Below are 11,178 nucleotides of genomic sequence, written 5' to 3'. Positions count from 1 at the left end.
AATGAGTCTTACCTTCACAGATGATTGCTCTCTGGCAATTTAAAATTTAAGCTTTAATTAATGAAAATCTTTGCCTTCTATTAAAAGAGCTTCACGAACTAGCAAAAGGTATAGACATTTACATAAATGCTTATCTATTTCTGGCTGGCGGACTATTTATCTACCCTCTATCTATATTTGGTTTGGAGGATAGTGGGACCATTGGGATTCCATCTCTGGTTTCTCCCTCAGAAGGGCACTCTCCTCTCTCGTAGGGGCTTGGCTCCTTCTGTTGAAGGCCCTGGGTGGTGCTTCTTGGGGGAAATAGAGACTGAGTGTATTCATTGTCAGCTCTGTCAGGGGTCTGCACTCAAGGCTGTTTGATCCAGATACACGATCCTGTCAGAGCTTTCCTTTTCTGCTTTTTCTTTCTTTCTCCTTCTCATCTAAATGCATTTCAGATATAATCAGTAACCTCTCCTAATCCTGATCAAATCATGACCTCTCTTTGCCCTAAAATGTACATTTTATGTCCTTCCGTTTCCGTGACATTCTCTCAGTTCGTTGCATTTTTTCCCCCACAATAGCCCATCTATTTGTGATTTGGAGTGCACATTTATGCCTCTAGTATTAATTAAATTCCACCTTGAAAAATTTTGAATCACATGCAAATATTAACTGAAAAGACGTGGCTCCAGTCCCAAGGTGTTGAGAATCTAGGAATTTTTTTTTTAAACAAAGAAATGTGTTATCATTTACAAATGCCCTACATTAGTGGAGGAATTAATCTACAGTGATTGAAGCTAATTGTGTGCTACAGGTGCTCAGTGTTTCTGAGGTGTCGGGAAGGAGTGCCCAGTCTGGGTTAATGGTGCACTGGAGGCTTCCTGTATAAGGATCCTTATGCAAAGGTATTGAAAAATGGTTACAATTGACTTCTACCTAAATTATAATCTTTATAACATCATAGGTGTAATTGTTGTTGCCAGTATTTTCTAAAGTGTTGCTTTTGATGTGAGAACAAGCTTCAGAGTAGGAACAAGTATCTCTGGATTCAGTGGCTTTTTGTCACTAGGAATGCTGGTAGGTCATCTTCCCATCTAAGGATTCAACCAGGCATGGATTCAGAGTGTACTTGAATCACGTTTTAAGTAGATATAATGAATACACCAATTATGTTCTTTTTGTAAACTAAATTAATACAGATTTAGTATTCCATTATTAAAATGCTTTCTTTCTTCTTCTTCTTTTTTTTTTGGTAAAGGAAGTTCAATCAACTGAGACATTTCTTTTGAAGAAAGCCCTGCTTTGCATAAAGCAGCTACATCATAAGGAAGAAAAAGATGGGAAGGAAAGCACTAGCCATGGTTTGGGAGAGAAATCGAGTGAGTGAAACTAAGGGCATGTGAAGAACAGTCAATATCCAGCAACAGCAGCAAAACAGTTTCAATTTTCTGGATTATTAATTCAAATTCACACGCACATGCCAGTTAAAATTAAAGGCCTCTTTTTACTGCACTAGTTTAAATTAAAGATTATATTCTGCTCCACAAGTCTGAATTAAATAGCTTATTTTGCACACCAAGCTCTCATTTTAAAGCTAATAAAGAAAAGACATAGCATGTACGTGCAAGCTCGAGACAGGAAGGGTCTAAATTACTACACCTGTTTCACTTGGGAGCTACTTTATTAGTGTTACAAAACTTGGCTTTCAATTTGGCACTCAGAAGCACATTTAGAACAAGCATTTCTTTGTTTTGACAGAGAAGCCTTGGTAAATGAATGACGTTTGAGCTAGGTGTGAAATGTGAAGGTACAAAATTAACTGGTAAGGTAATTACTGTTCTAATTCTGCATAAACAAGCGTTTTGAAAATCATTAATAGTTCAGGGAAATAATGTTAGTGATTAAATAAGGTGGCTTGCATCACTGAGCACAACTAAGCTCCTTTAATTACATTTGAAAGCAAGGGAAAGCAGCTAATTAAAATTAGCACAAGGTTCCTGAATGACCAGCACTGCATTGTTGCTCTAACCTGCATAATTGTGTGTTTATTAATATGTCTTCATTTTCCCTCTCGAGCATTTAACAAAATTATTTAAAATAACTAATAACCTTTAAGGAGTAAATGTGACTGAATCCAGTTATCAAAATGAATACTGCAGGCCTGACTCAGGCCTGCCATCTATTGCCTTTTCCAATGCCCATTAACATTGGAGGGAGCTCCAGGGCTGAAACCCAGCAAAGCGAGGTCCTCACTTTGTGCCATTAAAAGGCTAGCATCCTTGGCAACGTTTGGACATTGTTTCCTTTCTGGAGTTCTGGTTTTGCCCTCTGTTGTCTTTTTAAGGGAAAAAGAAATGTAATTTGGATTTAAATGTCTCCATTTTGACTGCTGTCAGAGTCATTCATTCATTCATGCATTTAATCCATTCATTTGTTCATAAATGTCATTCTTTTAATAAAATTTATCAAGCCTTTAGCACTGTTCCTGGAGTTAGAGAGATGAAAAAGATGCTGTCCCACACAGGATCAGCTATGTGATTTTGGGGGCCCAGTACAAAATGAAAATGCAAGGTGTCTTGTGCAAAAATGATGAAGAATTTTATGACAGGGCATTAAGCCGAGCGTGAGGCCAGTCTGAGTGCAGAGCCCTGTACAACTGCACAGGTCTGTACCTGTGAAGCTCAGGTCAAAGAGCTCATCAAGCTATGAGAATAATCCACATGCAAACAGCGACAAGAAGGTGTGATCCCTGTGCACAGACATGGGGTGCAGGCCGAGAATTGACTGCCTGACTCCTGGAAAGGGTTCTCACCTTGAAGGACGGAGGATGCTATCTAGGCGGGTTACTGCCCTCTTTCACTGAATACCTCAACCCCTACCTGGCAGAATCAAAATTCAGAGCATTCCTTCTCAAAGTAATCCTGGTTCATTTATCTGGAGACAGGGATTCAATAAAATAATTAAAAATGTGTTAATAATGTGTTAACTATTGAAGGAATGGAATAAAGTTTATTGTATATTATGCTAGCAAACATTTTCTTAGATTGCTTGTGATGTTCCAGCCACACTATGAGGTAAGTAGGATCATTATCTATGTTTACAAATGCCAAATTTGAGGAAGAGAATTTAAGTGATTTTCCCAACAAATAAAGTGACAAAGCTACATTTGAACTTAAAAGGCCTGACTTCAGAGCCTGTGTTCTTAGTCACTCTGCGAAAGTATGGTGAGGGCAACAGTGGTTTATGCAGTAGGTCCTCTTTGCCTGTATTTCAGTCTGTGAGTGTAGGTAGACTGGGACCATGTGAAAATCTGAAATGTTTGCTGCCTGTCAATCAAATAATTTGGACATGAGATGCAGGGGGGATGTGATTATTTTTAATTGAGGGAAAATAATTGTTGTTCTCATGTCTGAATGGGGATTTATACACCAGTAGAAATTTTATGTTAATGCTGTCATAAGCTTCCTGTGAAGTGGCCCAGTGGAAATGGTAACTAATGCAATGCTCCTTAGGTTTCTTCTTGTGCTCGCAAAGGTCTAACCTCAGGATGTTCCACATCTGAGAGAAACGCTGCAGAAAAATTGGAAAGGTTCTTTTGTGTGTTTTAGTTGAGAACATTGCATTGCATAAGTTTACAATAAAGTAGTGATGTGATATGTGAAGATGAACCCTCATTGTCACTCCAGACAATGCCTCCAGAATTTTTTTTTTTCCGAGAAGAAATGGCTACAAGACTGGATATACTATAAGAACACCAAGGAAGCCTGGATTGGAATTATAAACATTTCTATATAACTGCTCTAAACAAGAATCTTAAAACAAAGTTTTTTCTTGTCTTTCCCTGTTTTGTGTGTGTAAAGGAGGTTGTTTCTGCATTCTCATTCTTATTTTTTCCTTTTAAATTCTATCAGATATTAGTGGTGAGTCAAATAAAACAGCACTCAACAAGCTTTACTTTGGAATCATTCCTTCACAACCACTCATACTTGGGTTCATCTTTGTAGACCCATGTGACCACAGGTCAGATGTATTGACCGATTGACCGCACCAGTTTTAACAATTTTTGTCTGTGTGACCATGTTTTTAAAATGATGAATGTTGATTCCATGGGGGTGAGTTGAAGGAATTGGGGATAGCTGACGTAGTCTGAGGGATCGCTCAGTGTTGCTTTATTCTATTGCACATGAGTTCCACTTAGAAATGGCAATTAATTAGAGTTGCATCATTTTATATTAGAAGTTTTATAGGCTGGTGAGACTGAAAAACCCTGCAACTGTACCATGTTTAACTTTCACTCGTATTTCCTAAGTTATCCAAACCCATAGCAACAAATGATAAAGTTTCCTTGCTTGGCATATTTAGAGGTCTTTAGCTGTTTGCTTAACTGAAAATTAAACTATCAAAAGTCATAAAATGGTAAACAGAGGAGGAACAAATAGGATGATAGATGCTTTTAAATTAAATAAAACATGTGAAATGTTCACTGACAAACCCAACAAAAACATAAGCTCTACTGTTGTAGCTCATCTTGTTTTTTAAATCTGTTGCTCAGAGCCCCATGATGCTCCCATTTTTATTTGCTTTATTGATTTTGCTGATTTCTTCGATAGGGCTTCTCTAATAACTGACCTGAACACCATTATACTTTCATGTCATTTACACTGAAGTTTTCCTAACTCATTAAATGTTGATTTTTTTTTTGCAATTTTTCTAAAAATGCGCTATCAAACATATTTATTTTTCCAAGTGTTGGATCCAATGTTTTTACTTACTCTTCTTTCTCCTTGAACTTCCTATATATTTTGACACTTATGAATGTTCCCCTTTTCTTGATAGATCCTTTCCCAGGGATTCCACAATCCTCTGACACCCTGGTTTGCCTCCTATCCTCCTGACTTATCCTCCTTGACATTGTTAGTGGACTGCATCCTCTTCTCCAATTACTTGAATACAAACTGCACCACAAAGACAAGTTTCTGTACATCTTTCATGCACTTCACATTGGCTGTATTGGACATGCCAATAATGTCCACTGTTTTTTCCCCAAAAGATGACTTTTCATTTAATTTAGTTGTCATAGTTTGTAGTTGTTTGTGTTATTATTGCATTCTCAATAAATTGCTACATGAGAATAGCATTTGTGTTCATTTTTTTCATCAGTTTCTCCCTAGCATTTAGTACAGTGGTTGGGATGGAGAAAGCACTCAATAAATGTTTGTTGAATAAATAAATGACAAGGAACATATAGCAAGGACTCATGGACAAAACCAAAGGGGAAGAGCTGAGGGAGGGAAGGTGGGAGGGGGCAAGGGAAAGAGATGGGGGGGAGGCAGAGACAAATGTATTTAAAAAGTAAATTAAAAAAAAAAAAGAATTTTCAAATGCTAAAGAAAAATAAATAAAATAAATCTATTGACATATGGAAAAAATAAATAAATAAATAAATGAGCAGCTTCTATGTCTCAAAGTTGCTATATTTTCTGAACAGTTGTCCTAAGTCTTCAGCTGCCTACTGGATGTTTATACTTTAATGCCCCCCTACTACCAGAAACTTAAGATGCCCAAAATCAAACTGTCATTATTCCCCAAATTCTTATCTGTAAATGGCTACCCAGTTTGTCAGTGAACTATTATTTCTTCAGCTACAGATGTTCTAAATTATGGAGTCACTCTTGAGCCTTTCTCTTTGTCATATATATTTGTCTTCTATGCATTTCTATTGGCCTTATATCCATTACCTCATTAGCTATCATAACATATCTATAGGGTATGTATATATAAAAAATGTTTTATATATAATGCATATATAATATAATAGATAATGTATATTACTATATTACTGTTCCCCTTTAAGAACTGAAAAAACCCCGAGGCATAGATAAATTAAGTTTCATCAAACTCACATAACTACTAAGTGGTGGAGCTGGAATTTAAGTCCAGGTAAGTATATCAGACTTCAAAACTTGGACTCAGGACCATTTTTATTTTTATTTATTACCTGTTTTTTTTTCTGTCCTCTGCTGTTACCTGATCCATTATCTCACCCCCTTGAGTCTGCACTATTATAGATTTATCAAAAATATTTTCTTTATTTTTTTCTCTCCTTGTTTTTTAAACTGATAACAGATACTACACTTGACCTTAGCCAAAAGGCCGAGAAGCGATCTCTCCTTGGTTTTTATAATGACCTTAAAATAGTATTCTCTACTCTCTAACTTTTCATGACTCACAAGTGTCTTTGAAGTACGATTCATCTCCTAAACTTTATTTTAGGGTCCTCTCCTACCCAACCTCCAGCTAAATGTCTAGTCCAGCTCCAAATTTAGCAATAAATATACGCTGCCTTCTGGCTAAATTGACTTATGTCTTCCCATCTTACCTAATCTTCTTTCCTTCTGCTGTCTTCTACGTATATGATCCACTTGCTCCTTTTTAAGCATTAATTATATTCAAAGTCCCAGTTACATATTAGCTTCACTGTGAAGCTTTTCCCAACTGCACCAATTGATAGTCTCATTTTCTTTTGAATTTTTTGAAATACTCATCTATAATATTTATTTGGTGTTTGCTAACTAGAATGCCTTGCATATTGTGTCTAACAAATCCTTGCCAAATTAATGCAAGCATTATTTTATTTGTGTTTTCCCAATGAGTTTATAACATTATTAAAGTTAGGAATCACATCATATGCAAACCTTTAAGCATTATCTTTGATTATTACTCAGTCAAGACCTCTAAATACTTAGGCATTTCATTCTACTTAACTTAAAATTACTCTATTTTATAAGGAATAAGAATACAACTTTCCTCTAATTAGACTTTAAGAAATAATTATTGAACAGTTATTGTGTGTTAAGCCTTGGGAACATAAAGAAAAAAATAAGACATGATATCACAAAACTTAAATGTCTCCTAGAGGGAAGGGAAGAGATTCAATGTACTATAACACAATGAGAGAAGCATCATGGCATGATAGTGTTCTCAGAAGACAAAGAAGAAAGCTATTATATGTATGGTGGCAGTCACAGGTCTTCACAGAGAAGGAAACTTTTGACTTATGCATTCAAAGAGAAGTAAGATGTCATCAGGTGAGGAATAAAAGAAAGAGCTTTCCAGACACAGGAAACATTGTGTGCAAAGGCTCATTCATATGATAGAATGTCAGATTTAGGGATCAGCAAGTAAGGCAGGATGGCCAGAGCTTGAGGGAGAGTGAAAGGAGATGAGACAGGACAGGGAAAATGGAGCTGAATTATATGGAGTTCTTAGTGCCTTGCAAAGGCTTTGAATTTTAACTGGGGGGCAAAGGAAAGCCACCAAAGGTTTGGGAGCCAGAAATGACATAATTAGAACTATGCTTTTAAAAGATAATTCTGGTAGGAATATGGTAAATGATTTCAAGTGTAAGAGAGAGGGAACAAGAGACCCAGTTTGGGTCAATTTTAAATTCCGGAAATACATGATGAAAACTTAAATTAGGGATATAATGGTGGGATGGATTCCAAACCCCTTTCAAAGATAGACTGCTTAGATTCCAAAGATGATGCATCAACTATAGAATATTGTCAATTATTCACCCTCAATTGTAATGATGGATTTGTAGGGTTGTACTCACTCCTTCTATCATCCACTTCTCTAATGTCTAAGAACACACAATTATTTCTAACATTACAAGGCTAGAGGAAAGAGAAAAACGCCCACAATTCAGTGGACCAAAATATGAATAAAGCTGAGACCTTTTCTTCTTTAGCTCTATATTTTAGTCAATTCTACACTTGAACAAAAATAACCACTAGAATAAATGATGGAATATCACCTATTAGGGTCTCTCATTGCATTTCAGAGAGTCTGTGTTTCAAATTTTGTAGGTAAATCACATTTCACCAAATGAAATTTCTTTGATAATTCATAGTCATTCACGTGGATGTAATTTTTCTTTGTGTGACTAGGGTGGAAGGTTCACATTCCCGTAACCAGGGCTGGGTCTTGGTGAGGAAGGGGTGGGAGTAGGAAGCTGGAACAGAGTTTGATTTGGTGTTGTAGTCATCCTGACACTTTCCACCTCTGGGTACTTATTTTATTTTAAACCTCAATGTCTCATTCCATTAGTGTTTTGATTTTTTTAAAAAGGTGCAGGCTCCTTAACCTGTTCTCCATTTCAATATGTTCTCTTTGAGAACACAGAGCCAGCAAATTACTTAAAACTGTACAGTGTCATGAATCAATAGTCATAACTTTTCTTCCTATTAATAATGGTTTCTCTCCTGAATCATATCTATATGTCAATCACATCAATAGACTAGAAAAATGATGCTTGGCCACATTACAAAGCACAGACATCTTGGAACTTGATTATTTTCTATTTTTAAACTTTTAATACTGAGCTAAAATCGATAATAAATCTAAAAGAGTAATCAATAAGGATATTTTATATTCTGTTAAAATTTAGTGTAAATCTTTCAGTCTTTACAAATTTTGACCTTATGGTGGTATAGACAGATGAATTGTAAATTAGATGTTTTAAAACATATGTTTTAATTAATGCATAAATACAACAATAAATACAACCAAGAATAAAATGCTAATTTATATTTTATATTTAGATATAATCAAGCCAGGTTAAAACAGACATTTGATGTTTCCCACATTGATTCAGCATTTATAGCTCAGATGCAAAAGGTTCCAATGAATAATAATTTACATATATATACATTTTAAACAGTAAAAATAGATGGAATCATATATAGGTTTGCATAACAAGATAGTGGAATACTAGAAAGCAATTCAATTGTGAGATGTAAAAACTTAGGAAATTGATATGTAATTTAAAAAAGATGTAAATTATAACTCCATTTTAATTATGCAGTATTTGAGAGAACCTAGAAGTATATTCCATGTGTTCTAGTTCTTTTATTGGTAACCTTCATATTTTCCTAAATTCATAAGGACATAAATACTCATTCTGTTACTGTTAGGGTAGGTCTGGAAGAGGGTGATTTGACTTTTCATAGGTGGCCAGTGAGCCAGGCTCTAGACGAGGAAGGGCCACTCGAAGACATTTATTAACCACAACTTTTTCTCTTTCTGTTGGTGACATAAATTTCCAGGTATGGACTGTTCTGATGGATAAATTTACACAGCGGTATGGATGGGTGATTATAAATATAGGCTCTGGTATTCCATGGGTTGTGTGATCTTAGGAAAGTGATTTAACCTTTCTTTGTGTTGATTTTCTCATTTTTAAAACAGAAACCAAAACGTTAGTGTTAAAAGATGTACTCTATGTGGAGACGAATGTAGCATTGTGTCTGGCATATAACAACTCTCAAGTGTTCGCTATCATGAACATTGTGAGCTGAAGTCCCACCTCCTTTCCTTTAACATCATCGTGGGTTTCTTCTTGATTTTGAGAACTTAGAATTGGATTTTCTTTCTGTTGCCTGAATATATCTCATATCATTTTTGTCTTTTTAATTCTGACTTGGTCCGTTTACACTGCTGTCTAATTATCCCCTTTGATTTGTCATTTGGGCGTGGGCCCCTTGGCCCAAGATTTGGATGAATTCAGCCTCACAGGAGCTCAGAACTGTCTTGTCTCTTTTGAGCTTATTGTAGGAACTTCAAATCCCATATTTATATTGGACTCCTTACTTTCTTTCTCTTCCTATATAAAATTCATTTTCAAGTTCAGAGAATTCTTTATTATATTATTTACACCTGTCATTTCCTTTCTGATCCCAGGTTCAGGCTATTCTTAAGATGCACTTCCTCTGTCTTCTACTCCCCTTGCATGCAGATGCTATATTAATCTTTCCAAAACGCTGTTTTCCACTTATCACTCTTTCTCACTCATACTACCCCTTCAATAATCATTGTCTATTGAAGTGTGGAGTCCCTTTGCCTGACATTTAAGACCAGAAATATCTCATCAATTTCATTTCTTATCACCATCCTACACTCATTTGTTCATCAAATATTTATTTTTTGCCAAATTCCATAACAGGCATTATAGATACAATGATAAAAATTAGATAAAGTCTACTCTAAGGAAATTTACAGTCTAATGAAGAGATTAAAAAAAGGCCCCTTCATATCATGTATGTTCCTGTTTCTGTGCTCAAATGAATCTCCCCTTGTCTCCTTTGCTCCTAGTCCTTGCTTTCTTTCAAGTGTTCCTGAAAGTTCTTCTTTATAAAAAGACTGATGCTCTGACAGCCTCGTTCACTGCTGTCTTCGGGAAATGTTACTGCTAACTGCGTTCACTTTGCTCTCTAATTCACTGTGCTGTCCTCCTCATAATGCCTAGATGAGAGCGCCAAGCATCTCTCTTCTCTGCTTCTAAGATAGTTCCTCAAATCTGCCTATCACTTTTCCAGAATCTTATGAGGAAAAAATGAAAACGCACTATACACAGTTTGATTTTTGCAAGTCTTCTCTGCTTGATTTCCTTCAACTTACTTTTGTTTATTTTAGGTCCTGAGAACATGGGTAAAAGCTCATCATGATTCTCTGACATTCAGCTCAAGTTTCCTGTATGATTCGAAACAAACTAAAAGTTTAAACAATTGTTGGACTCTGGAACACTTAGTGAACATATATTCTATGTAAGAACTCTGCTGGTTGTACCGGGAGGGTACTGGGTAAACAGGAGGCAGTTTCTCACTGATGCACTTTGAGAGTTAAGGCAGGGGATAGATATTAATTTTATGGAGAAGAAAGATATAAAAATAACCAGAATTAATGTAGGTTCTATGACTTCTGTCTCCCAAACACTTCTTAATAACCATGCACTTAATATCTATTCACGATTTACATTTATCAATATTGTCGTGCTCAATTTTTGTTCTTAGTTGGTTTTTCAGCTTCAGGCTCTCAGGGTCTCTCCTACTCTAGCAAGAAGAATTTTCTTAACATAAAAATTGTATCATATTTAGTGTGCCCTTTTCCTCTTTCAAAATCTCTCTGTGACTACTCAAATATTCACACTTCTTACCCTGGCTTGTTATTTCAAAATTTTCTTCTCTAACATCATATTTATTCATTTACTAAATCCTAAGTATGCAATAGGTTCCTAAATTTGAGGCCCTTGTCTTCAGGAAAAGTCAAAACAATAGTTATCAAAAAATTAGATAATTTTAGGATTTTTTCTTTAAAATTAATTTGAAAACTTTGAGGTGATTAAACAGAAAATTG

General features: G+C 35.6%; 1 pseudogene; it reads right to left on the bottom strand.

The window, feature by feature from the left end:
* Positions 1–6,049: 6,049 nt before the first annotated feature.
* LOC129085803 (uncharacterized) lies at positions 6,050–6,150 on the bottom strand (annotated as a pseudogene).
* Between the last annotated feature and the right edge of the window lie 5,028 nt (positions 6,151–11,178).

The sequence above is a fragment of the Pteronotus mesoamericanus genome, unplaced genomic scaffold, assembly GCF_021234165.1.
Source record: "Pteronotus mesoamericanus isolate MK-2021 breed Mesoamerican mustached bat unplaced genomic scaffold, CSHL_Meso_final scaffold_31, whole genome shotgun sequence".
NCBI lineage: Eukaryota > Metazoa > Chordata > Mammalia > Chiroptera > Mormoopidae > Pteronotus > Pteronotus mesoamericanus.
This window is presented reverse-complemented; position numbering and strand designations above follow the sequence as displayed.